Source organism: Centroberyx affinis, unplaced genomic scaffold (assembly GCF_046629955.1).
Source record: "Centroberyx affinis isolate AG114_WGS23_722 - 3 ecotype Tasmania unplaced genomic scaffold, CSIRO-AGI_Caff_v1 ptg001779l_1, whole genome shotgun sequence".
Classification (NCBI taxonomy): domain Eukaryota; kingdom Metazoa; phylum Chordata; class Actinopteri; order Beryciformes; family Berycidae; genus Centroberyx; species Centroberyx affinis.
Window position 1 is genome coordinate 138177 of NW_027280172.1, and position 12571 is coordinate 150747.

At 43.8% G+C, this 12571-nt stretch overlaps 1 pseudogene; it reads left to right on the top strand.

The window, feature by feature from the left end:
* Positions 1 to 417: 417 nt before the first annotated feature.
* On the top strand, positions 418 to 11865 carry LOC139652315 (E3 ubiquitin-protein ligase pellino homolog 1-like; annotated as a pseudogene).
* Positions 11866 to 12571: the final 706 nt, after the last annotated feature.

Below are 12571 nucleotides of genomic sequence, written 5' to 3' on the forward strand. Positions count from 1 at the left end.
TCTCCTCTGTTGCTTGATTGTTTTATTGTTTATCATCTACATGCGCCCATAGCCAGGTAGTTTCTTTTTTGCATATTCCTATGCATTTTATTGATTTCTTGGTTTTTTTACGCTGGCTCTGCGGCTCATGTGTTAACAATATCTGTGGAAATAAAAAAATATATATATTGGAAAAAAGTACTATAGTGTTTTGGTGTTTAACAGGTGGATTTTTGAAAGTCAATGTAGTTTCACTCACTCCAATCATACAGACTGAACACTTGTATAGAGATGATTGAACTTCATGTGTTCTTCTTCATCACATCTGCAGGTTGTGTGTGGTGTAACGGCTGCAGCGATGGAGAGACTGTGAGGAAGGAGACAGAGGAACGTCAGACGGTGGGACAGTCCTCCCTCCTCCCTCCTACAGCAGCAGCCATGTTTTCCCCCGACCAGGAGAACATCTCCACCTCCCCCGCCTCCACCAAAGGGCCGGTGAAGTACGGAGAGCTCATTATGCTGGGGTGAGATGTTCGGTCTTCCACCTGTGGTCAACAGCTCTCTGTCTCCTCTGTCTCTGTAAAACACACACAGTAAGGCTGTGTTCACACCCAGCATGTTCTGATCGGTTTATCTGAACTCTGCAGTGCTTCCTGCTGCAGTTGGTTGGTTTGTCCAGGTTGGTTTATCTCACTGCACTGGCAGATAATATGCTGGTTTCAGTAAATTTCACTTGATTCATGCCAATATGACTTCTTTCAAGAAATCATCATAAAACAATGAAGAAAATCTGGAAGCAAGAACATTTCTCCAAGATAATTTCACTTTTACCAAGAAAATGTCCTGAAACAAGTTACATTCTCCTGGAAAAAAGTCACATTTGTTGAAACCAGTAAAATTATCCACCAGTGCAGTAAGATGATATCACAACAACAACAAAAAAACTAAAATAAGCTTGATAAGTCTGGAGACAAGATAAAATATATTGACAAATATGTCAGGTTTTGCAGTGAACAATGACCTTTGAACTCTTGTGGTACCAAATAAAGGCACCGAGACGCCTGGAAATACGAGTCTCAGTCAATCAATCAATCATATAACTATAATAATTATTATAATTCATATAGCACCTTTTGTGCAAGATTGCAATACAAAGTGCTTAACAAAATAAGAAGATAAATAGATACAACACAATAATGAAAACCAGAATAATATATTAAAAGTAATAATAAAATAAGATAATACAAGTAAAATAAGATAGATAAAAAACTAATTAAGGGTAATACATAAAATTGGGATCATAGTGAAACTGAAAGTGAGAGACCGGTGCATCTCAGTAGAAGGGGAAGATTAAAGATTAAAAAAGCATTACTTATAAAATCAAGTTCAGACTAGCTTTGATTGTAATAACACATTCTTATGTAAAAGCTAAACTAAAAAGAGATCTAAGGAGAGAACTGCGGTGCGGTTCGTTAGGAGTGAGAACGTAATCCAACCAACTACAGGAAACCACCCTCAAACACAAAGGATTATGGGTAGAAGGACACTGTTCAACTCAACCGATAAGATTATTTCTGCCTCCGAGAAATGTTTGCAGAACTAAAACTCCAGTATGTGTGTAATTAAAGTAAGCAAGCAAGTAACTCCCTTTACTTTAAATAAGAATTTGTACACAGTCAGGCTGTCCAGTTAAACAAGGTTAAACAAATCCTTCCATTTTAGAGCTGAGTGCCCTGCAGCGTTTTCATATATGAAATTCAACCCAGTGGTTTTTGTTTGGGAGCAGCTGGAGTCAACATAAATCCAGTTTAAATGCATTGAGAAGCTGAACCACAGAGAGAAAAGAGACAGAAGAGAGAGAGACTGTGGTGCAGAGAGGTAGAGGGGCGGCAGGGAGGTTATGGCTGTTGTGGTTTCACATGTTTTCTTTTGCTTTCGTATCGTGTCCAGAACTGTCTGCAGAGACCCTCAACCGGCAATTACACCGGTCATAAGGTTTCATTTTAAAGAGCCGTACAGTTTGTGGGAAACAAAGGGTGTTTTCAGAGAAGGGGGAAGGTCTCTGTTTGTCTGAGAAGAGGAGGAGGTGGCAGACACTTTCTCTGAAACGCAGGAAGTTTGCATTATCCGGCTCGCTCTGAGCTGAACTCACATGTTTGCTTGACCTTTCTGCTGCAGACAGTCTGGAGCAAAGAGAACCTGCAGCTTAGCAGAGGCCGAGGCTCCGGTTCACTTTTAATTAAAGCTCCCACAATATTCATTTGTTTTTTGAATGTACTCTGGCTCAGGATGAGAATAATGTTCTTCATGGTGTTTGGCAATTAAATCTAGTTTAGTTAAAACTGTATTTGATGAATGAAGTTTACATGCTCAGAGACAGAACAGTCAACACTGAAACCTGATTGTTTCGTGTCAAAATTACCAATAAGCAATAATAACGGTCTGATTTGGTAACTGAAAAGTCTGTTGCATTTAGTCTAGTCGTGTTTATTTATATAGTCCTTTATCACAAGCATGTGTCAAAGGCGTTTACATACAGCACTATAAACACCATACTACATCATATATACATACATATCTATATCTATACATATCTATACATATCTTCTAGAATGTGAGCAACTGCAACGTAACTCAATTTCCCCTCAGGGATCAATAAAGTATTTCTGATTCTGATTCTGATATACATTATATACATACTACATCATATACAGGTGGTTCTCAACTCGGGGGTCAGGACCCCCCAGGGAGTCGCGAGATTATTTTGGGGGGTCGCAAATGATTTATGGGAGAGGGAAAAAATATCTATTTTCATTATACAAATTCATTATCGTGTTTGTCTGATTTTTCTAAATTTTTTGGCTTTTTTCTTGTGAAATACTGAATATTTCCAGCCTCTCGGCCTCCTCTGATAATGACTCAAATAACACAAACTTAAAAAGGTGAAATCATTGTTTGTTTGTTAGAACTGTTCACCACTCTGCATGTGTAGCCTGTGATGGGCGGTCGCAAGTAGGCATCGTATCGTTTTAAGGGGTTGAGAACCACTGACATACATCATACTACACACAGTGTGGAGATTCAAACCCACTGCCTTTTAGCATTAGGTGACAGTACTAACCACTGACCCACCGAGCCGCCTGATTGGCTGACAGTAACTCCCAGGCCTGGGAGAACGGTCCAGGTCACTGTGACCTCACGTCCGTCCCGTTCTCATGAACGCGATATCTCAGGAACACCTGGAGGGAATTTCATTACATCTGGCACAAACGTCCACTTGGACTCAAGGATGAACTGATTCGAATTTGGTGGTCAAAGGTCAAAGGTCAAGGTGACTATGACCTCACAAAATACATTTTTGGCCCTAACTCATGAATTCATACGCTAATTATGACAAAATTTCACACAAATGTCTAATAGGATAAAATGATGAAGTGATGACATTTTATATCCAAAAGTTCAAAGGTCAACTTCACTGTGACATCATAATGTTTTGCTTACCACTGTAGCTGAGAAAACGATCTTGGGTCATTCTACAAAAACGGTGGAAGTGCCGTCACTTACTTTTGCAGACACCAAAATCCTTTAAGTTGACCTAATAATCACATTAATTATATATGTTCAATAAATAAAGACTGTCCTTGCAATGATAAAACAAAGTTTATTGGCGGAGGCATACAACCGCAAGGCGGTTATTTCTAGTTTGTTATAACAATTGGCCCTAGAAAATAGCAAAACATGACACAGATCATAACTTTAAGACAAAAGAGAATGGTTGTGGTGTAGAGAGTATTTCATATATGAAATTAAATCCAGTGGTTTTTGTTTGGGAGCAGCTTAAGTCAACCTAAATCCAGTTAAATGCATTGAGAAGCTGAACCACAGGGAGAATAAAGTGAAGAGTGCAGCTGACTCCGGACTGAAGGCCGTTCACTGCAGACAGAAGAGAGAGAGACTGTGGTGCAGAGAGGTAGAGGGGTGGCAGGGAAGTTATGGCTGTTGTGGTTTCACATGTTTTCTTTTGCTTTCGTATCGTGTCCAGAACTGGAGTTTAACTGTCCGCAGAGACCCTCAACTGGTAATTACACCGGTCTGATCCCACAGTGTCAAATTCTTTCATGTCTGAAACACCACAGCCAATACAAAACCCAACAAACTCATAGACAGAACAGCAGTGAAATATGACACACGGTTGCTTTTTCTTTTACAAAACACTTCAGTTTCACTTTCAGAACGTTTTGGCTCATTTGGATTGTGCCATGAATTACACATATGATGTTTTGTCAGTTTAAAAGATAATTTTGCAAGTCGAGAAAGTGTCAGTTTGTCGTAAAACTGTTGAAGTATCAGACTGTGAAAATACGTAATTAGAAAGACGACACACCCAAAAGTGGCGTAAGTGATGTCATAACTTTCTCTCTCCACAAGCTGCCCAGAGCCTGAAGCTCAGTCCCTCTCAGACAGCAGGAGTATTATACACAACCTGGAAGGTAGACAGTAAGAACGGATTTAAACTGCTTTAGGATAGTTTCAGTACAGTGGGGGCTAACGTTAACGCCATGCTGTGTGTTTCCTATGTTTCCTTCCATGTTGGTGTCGGTGAGACAGAGATGTAGTTCACTGAGCCTGAAACACTAAACTAAACGTTACTTTACTGTTTTACCACAAACTGACACTTTCTTGACTTGCCAAATTATCTTTTAAATTGACAAAACATCATATGTGTAATTCATGGCACAATTCAAACGGGATCAAACAATTATTTGTCTCTCGCCGTTGACTACCGGACATATTTTTTCCGAAATAAGGTCCCATGGTGGACAGCGGAAGGGGAGGGACTTAGGCTCTCTATAAGCTCCCAGTATTCTTTCAAATCACCATGTACAATCACATGTACATCCAAACTCCCATTGACATCATGTGCCAAAATTAGCATCCGAGGTACGTAAGCTGCTCATGTGACCTGACCCAGCTGGGCCTGGCAATATTCTGCCTCTGGAACTGATTTGAACTTTTGGCCTCTGATCGCAGTACTGCCCGAGGGGAAGAGAAAAACATTTTACTACCGGAAATGGGTGGGATTCCCCTTTGAAGTTGGCTTTCTGAAGCCTGCGGATGCCCTGGAAATGTCACTGAATCCCCCTGGAATGGCTGTGAAAGTCTGGGCAGGGAAAGTGAATGATGCTGCCTTCAAGTGCTCCTCGGTAGTTCGTACTTATGGGTTCAGACGTCTGACTGTATGCATTCAAGTGGTTTTGGACGTAAATACCACAAAAATAGACGCCTCACAGACATTAGCAGACATGTCAACTCTCCTGTTTTTCCCGGGTTTCTCCCGTATTTTCACCCCCTCTCCCACCTCTCCTTGTCCCGTCTTCTTTCCTGACCAGAAGTATGTTGGGAAACAACCGTGCGTTTTGCAAGTGTTGTAGGATGGAGTTTAGTCTTGGTCACGGTGGGAAAAACGATGTCAACCAGCATGCTAGGTCGGTGAAACATAAGTGAGCCCAACCCCTTTCATAATGTAAAAATTATGGTCGGGTGGGGGTCCCGGAAAATCTCCCATATTTTCAAAGCCCAATGTTGACAGGTATGCATTAGTGATTGTGCTTCTTGGGCCTGTGTGGATGGCTTATGGCTGTTATAAGAAATACTCCATGTTCTCTCTCAGGTGTAACGGCTCTCTGCCCAGCGGGGACAAGGGGAGGCGGAAAAGCCGCTTCGCTCTGAGCCGCAGAGCCAAGGCCAACGGAGTGAAGCCCAGTACGGTCCACACATCCTGCACACCGCAGGCTGCCAAGGTGAGACAGACTGCACACACACCCGAGGTTTAGTCAAACATTTGTCACAGGCAGAAATAATCTGATTGGTTGAGTTAAACCTCAGTGGGCGGAGCCAAAGAACCATAGTTTGGAGTGCAAGTTAGCCAACTGGCAAACTTGAATGACAAAGAAGGTTCTGGTCAATGACTTTTTTTTTGTTTTAGTCATTCATGACCATGACATTCATGACCATGACATTCATGACGTTGAAGGCCAGCAGCTAGCTAACTAGCTTACCTAGATAGCTATAGGCTAGTATGGCTAGTTTGAACTTGAAGGTCAGCTAGCTAACTAGCTAACAAGATAACTTAGTATGGATAGATTGTATTTTTTCAGTTAGCAGAGTGCTAGGCTTCATAATATTAGCTTCCTCCTCTCACCTCTTGTGTTTTTCACTGGGCTTCAGTCTAATGTAAAAAGAAAAAAAAACTGTGGTTCTTTGGCTCCACCCACTGAGGTTTAACTCAACCAATCAGATTATTTCTGCCTCAGAGAAATATTTGTAGAACTACACCACATAAAACCCCATTGCATAATTTAAAAAAATGCTTGGCCGTCAATGAAAAAAGATTCTGTTTTTCATCCCTGAGAAGATGCTAACACACTGCCTCTCCTCTGCTCCTGAAGGCCATCAGCAACAAGGAGCAGCACAGCATCTCGTACACTCTGTCCCGGGCCCAGACGGTGGTGGTGGAGTACACACATGACAGCAACACAGACATGTTCCAGGTCTGTAGGCCATAAACTAACTGTTACACCTCTGTGAAAGATACGCAGAGTCAAACCAGGCAGATCTTCACATAATACCATTCATGGTTGGTTTTAGCCACAGAACTTGAATGGATAGAATGGTCGTTCCCAATCAAATCAATGTTCCACGGACGGAGTCATTCCTATGTTCCCAGGGTCCTATGTTCTCCAGATTTATATGGCGCATAATGGGAACATGACAAAGGGTCCTATGTTCCCAGGGTCCTATGTTCCCCAGTTCTAGGGTTAGGGTTAGAGACCTTCAAAATCAAATGAAATGATAACCATTGGTTTTGTTGTGTTTATATAGCTGTTTTGAAGCCTTGTTCCAAACACTGGATAATATTTATGAAATATTTTAACTTGAAACAGGTCAAATTTGACCCGAACACAATAGGAGGGTTAATGTGTGTTAACAGAATATTGAACTGGGGAACATAGGATCCTGGGAATTTAGGACCCTGGGAACATAGGACCCTGGGAACATAGGACCTTAGGACCCTGGGAACATAGGACCTTAGGACCCTGGGGACATAGGACCCTGGGAACATAGGACCTTAGGACCCTGGGAACATAGGACCCTAGGAACTTAGGACCCTGGGAACATAGGACCCTGGGAACATAGGACCTTAGGACCCTGGGAACATAGGGCCTTAGGACCCTGGGAACATAGGGCCTTAGGACCCTGGGAACATAGGACCCTGGGAACTTAGGACCCTGGGAACATAGGACCTTAGGACCCTGGGAACATAGGACCCTGGGAACTTAGGACCCTGGGAACATAGGATCCTGGGACCTTAGGACCCTGGGAACATAGGACCCTGGGGACATAAGACCTTAGGACCCTGGGAACATAGGGTCTTAGGACCCTGGGAACATAGATACACTCCCCTAATGTTGACTAGAAGAGCTAGAGAGTACAGTCTGTGATAAAACTATGTTAGCCTCATCGCTAACGTTAGCTTTCAGTTCTGACAGTTTGCTAACAGACTCATCTGCTCAGTTCTCAAGCAAATGTGACAGACTTTACAGCTTTAATGTCCAGACTTGTGTTATCACCATAGCAACTAACCCTTAAAATAATCACCATTTTATGCTGTACTCGCTAAAATACCATGGCAAACAGTGGAAGAACCGTTCTATCCATTCAAGTTCTGTGGTTTTAGTGTGGCCAGGTGCCAGATGGGACAACACAGGGATTAGCAGAATTAGATTAGACAGCTAATTTGAAAGAATGTGAGTATATCGATAATAGCTGAGCAGGCATTTTTTATCGTGATTATGGTAAAAGAAAATGTCCTGACAAAATCAAATTCAGCCTGTTTTGACCAGAGACAACAGTTTATCACTGCGGATGGAGCCCAGACAGACACACACACCATCTGTCACACTGAACCCTTCCTCACATCTCCTCTCCTCGCTCCGTCTGCCTCGCCTCGCCTCGCCAAACCCTAATAGCTTTTCCCCAACTGATGCGTAGTCAGTCTTCTCATGAAGCCAAGAAGTAATTATCATCGTGACAACAGCAAGCCTCTTAGTGTTGTCAGTTAGGACTTACAGTAAAGGCATCAACAGGCCGGGCGCTGCCAGACCCACAATTACTAACATGCTGGGTCTGTAAGTGATAGTTAGAAGTGTGTGTGTGTGTGTGTGTGTGTGTGTGTGTGTGTGTGTGTGTGTGTGGGCGGGGGGGGGCTTGAGATCAAAAAGTCACTAGTTTTAATTGGCTTGGAAAAAAGCGGGTGGAAAAATGATTGATTATCGCTCTCCTCTCCCTCAAAAACTCCTGCCAAGATGCCCTTGAGCAAGGCACCGCACCTCCAACCGCTCCAGTGCAGCTGCTCACTGGCCGACAGTAGATGACTGTGGTTGTACTGGGAAGTTCCCAGTGTGCAACTCTGAAGCAGGTCAAGCATGGGTAAAGACAGGCAGAACAAAAACCTGCATGCAAAAGGGGCAGACAGCAGACTGCAGGATCCCCTGAACAGCTCAAGGGATAAAACTACAATCTGCAGAGTTTCTCCTTGAGACAGGGAATGTGTTGTTAGCCCCGCCCCAACACCTGTCATCACTCATCTTGATGATGTCATCTATCCTGAGGCTGAGGTAACCGGCAGAGTGAATCCTCCACAGGCGATGAAGATGCAGATGGAGAACGCAGCCGATCTGACGCTGATGTTCACCGTGTTTCTGAACGTTTAGCGTCACTGTTCTTCATTCCCTCCGCCAGCAGAGCTGGACGGGGGTTTTGTTTTCCATCTGTTTGACTGTTTGTTTGTTTGTCCGTTAGCAGGATAACTCCAAAAGTTATGAACAGATTTGCATGAAACTTTGTGGAAAGTTTGGTCACACAGATTGACCAAAGGGGGGCGTGGCCTCTCATAAAATAGTTATGTAACTTCCAAATGGATTCACACAATCTGCTGCCCAAGTCCTTGTGCATGAACCATCTGAAACTGCTGCTCTACAACTGCTGCTTGTATGAAAATGTGGCACATTTAAAAGTTGACATTTAATGCACTTTCTTTGCCAAATATACAGTATAGAAAGAATTAACAAAAGTTTAATTTGGTCAACTATCCAGCATGTGGAAATGGCAGATCTTGACAATTGCTAGCATTGGCCGAGGTATGAACTCTACTGAGTGCCATCTTTCTAGTTTTCTTACTGCTTTTTGTATGGCAGGATGCCCTATAGGTTTAGCATGTTAGCTGTGTGTCATGTTTGTCCTTGAGCACCTGAACCCCTTCCTGCTCCTCACTGTAAGTCTCTCTGCAGCAGTTAAACCCCTAAAACCCTAAAACCCTAAACCTGACTGTTCATGTGTGTCGATACAGATCGGCCGCTCTACGGAGAATCCCATCGACTTCGTGGTGACGGACACGCTGCCCGGCGGTCAGGGCCACGCCGGCGGCCAGACGGTCCAGACGGTCCAGAGCACCATCTCCCGCTTCGCCTGCCGCATCATCTGCCAGAGGAACCCGCCTTACAGCGCACGGATCTACGCCGCCGGCTTCGACTCCTCCAAGAACATCTTCCTGGGGGTGAGCCGGGATCCACTTGCCCTCTGTAATTAAAGATGAAGTCGTCTTTTGGTGTGGAGAGACTAAACATGTCTCCTTTTCCCCCCGCCCCCCCCGCAGGAGAAGGCAGCGAAGTGGCGGACGCAGGACGGGCAGATGGACGGACTGACCACCAACGGCGTCCTGGTGATGCACCCGCGCCACGGCTTCACCCAGGACTCCAGACCCGGCCTGTGGAGGGAAATCTCAGTCTGCGGAAACGTCTTCACGCTGCGGGAAACCAGATCAGCTCAGCAGCGGGGCAAGATGGTGAGGGTGGCCTACACACACACACACACACACACACACACACACACACACACACTGTCACACACGCAGATAGAATACACCAAACAAAACCGATAAATAGCATTGTACGATACAGCATTGTGGCCTTGTATGTTTTAGCCACATATCAGTCTTATTTTGAAATCTGGTCTTGGCATGCTAGAGGCACCACAGGGTCGCAGAGTGCTTCATCATTTGGACACATTTTTGACATTGAGTTTTAAGTTTGAGACAAAGCTGATTTTAACAACAACATGGAATGTTTTAGCATCTATTTTTCACATATACTTGTTTTCAATATGCTGGAGCAACATGACAAAAATTGTGAAATGAGCACGAACTCTGAAATGCAAATTTACGTGCTGTGAACACAAATTCTGTGAATTCCTCCACCATGAATTGGATGCTGTAACAAAAACACGAATTCGACACAACATTTTCAGCTAAAGGTTGGCTAACGGTTAAGTTTAGGCAACTAAGACAACTTAAGGTTTGGGTTAAGGTTAAGGTTATGGTTAGGCAACTTACCCAGCTTGGTTAAGGTTAGGGAAAGGCTTTGGTCATGGAGGTTAAATAAGAAAAACTTTAAGGGTTAGGCCGGGTCAGTGGTGGAAGAAGTACTGAGATATTTTACTGCAGTAAAAGTAGCAATACAACAATGTAAAGATACTCCATTACAAGTAAAAGTCCTGCATTAAAATCTTACTTAAGTAAAAGTACATAAGTATTGGCAGCAAAATGTACTTAGAGTATCAAAGTAAACATACTCATTATGCAAACTGTCTCCATTTAGAGAGTTATATTTTTCATAAATTATTGGAATATTAATACTGATTTATTGACATACATGTACATGTAAGCAGCATTTTAAAGTTGTCAACGTGAAGCTAATCTTAACAATTTAGCTATACTTTTGGGTAGTCTAATCTATAACAATGCTATTTTATAGTTATTTTATAAAGTAGTATATAGTTATTTTGTGATCAAATGTTTTAAGTATAAAATATTGATCTGAAAAGTAACTAGTAGCTATAGCTGTGAAATAAATGTAATGGAGTAAAAAGTACAATATTTCCCTCTAAAATGTAGTGGAGTATAAGTACAAAGTAGCATAAAATGGAAATACTCAAGTAAAGTACAAGTACCTCAAAATTGTACTTAAGTACAGTACTTGAGTAAATGTACTTAGTTACTTTCCACCACTGGTTAGGGTTAGGTGAGCGGCTGCTTCTTGCCACACGAAGTGCTCAAGATTTCCCCCAAGGTTTTGCATTTGGACTCAAAACACACGTAGGCTGAAGGTAAATGATTCCATCCTGATGCTGTGTGGTCCGGCTCTCGGGTCTGACTGTGTTCCTTTGGCTCCATCTCTCTGCTTCATGTTTCCCTGCAGGTGGACTCGGAGTCTCAGGAGCTGGTGGACGGCTCTCTGATCGACCTGTGCGGCGCCACCCTGCTGTGGCGGACGGCGGAGGGCCTGGGGCGCACTCCCACCGTCAAACACCTGGAGGCGCTGCGGCAGGAGCTGAACGCCGGGCGGCCCCAGTGCCCCGTGGGCTTCAACACCCTGGCCTTCCCCAGCCTGCGGCGCAAGGAGGTCCCGGACGACAGGCAGCCCTGGGCCTACCTGCGCTGCGGCCACGTGCACGGCTACCACGCCTGGGGCGGGCGCTACGGCGGCGAGGCGGAGGGCCGGGAGCGCGAGTGCCCCATGTGCCGGACGCGGGGCCCCTACGTGCCGCTGTGGCTGGGCTGCGAGGCGGGCTTCTACGTGGACGCGGCGCCCCCCACCCACCTTCGTCCCCTGCGGTCACGTCTGCTCGGAGAAGACGGCGGCGTTCTGGAGCCAGATCCCGCTGCCGCACGGCACGCACACCTTCCACGCCGCCTGCCCCTTCTGCGTCCAGCAGCTGGCCGGAGACGCCGGCTTCGTCAGACTCATTTTCCAAAGCCCGCTGGACTAGACCGGGGGGAAACACGGAGACTTTTTATTTGCTTTTTTGAATTTTCTTAACTTAATTTAAGGTTATTAAATATCAGATATCGGTCACTCGGTTTCGTTCATCTCTGATTTGATGGAGGTTCCTCTGACCACAGCTACAGGAAAACTGTAAAACCTGCAATGAAATTTTTGTTTCTTTGCACATTTTATTTATTCATTTAATTGTTCAATAATAATTTTTGTAAGTTAATTCTTCATTTAAGCTTAGTAATCTATCAGTTTCTCTACCATTGGACAGGTGTGGTGGGTCTCTCTGCCTTAAAGAGCTGCTGACACTAAAGGAATTTCATCAGTCTGGTTTCAGTGGAGAGTTTTAGTGTCCCATGATGCTCTGAATGCTGCTTCAGAGGCTTTTCCACCCTGATGAGAAGAAAATTCTGGGGGAAACATTGAATATTTGTCATTTCTTTGGCAGGAACATGGAAAAGACACACAGCACAAAATTCTCGGTATCAGCAGCTTCAGTACAAAAAGATCAGAGTCAGCACTGGACTTTAAAAACCCACATTGGTCGAACCCTAACTTAAAAATACTTTTGGGGATCTGTAGGAAATATTTTTTTTGTTTTTCTCTAAAATCAAGTGACCTTCCTCAGCACTGCTGTGGCTCGTTTGAAGACAGAATAACTATATTTTCATGATCTTAATGCAAAAAGTGTATTCTAACAT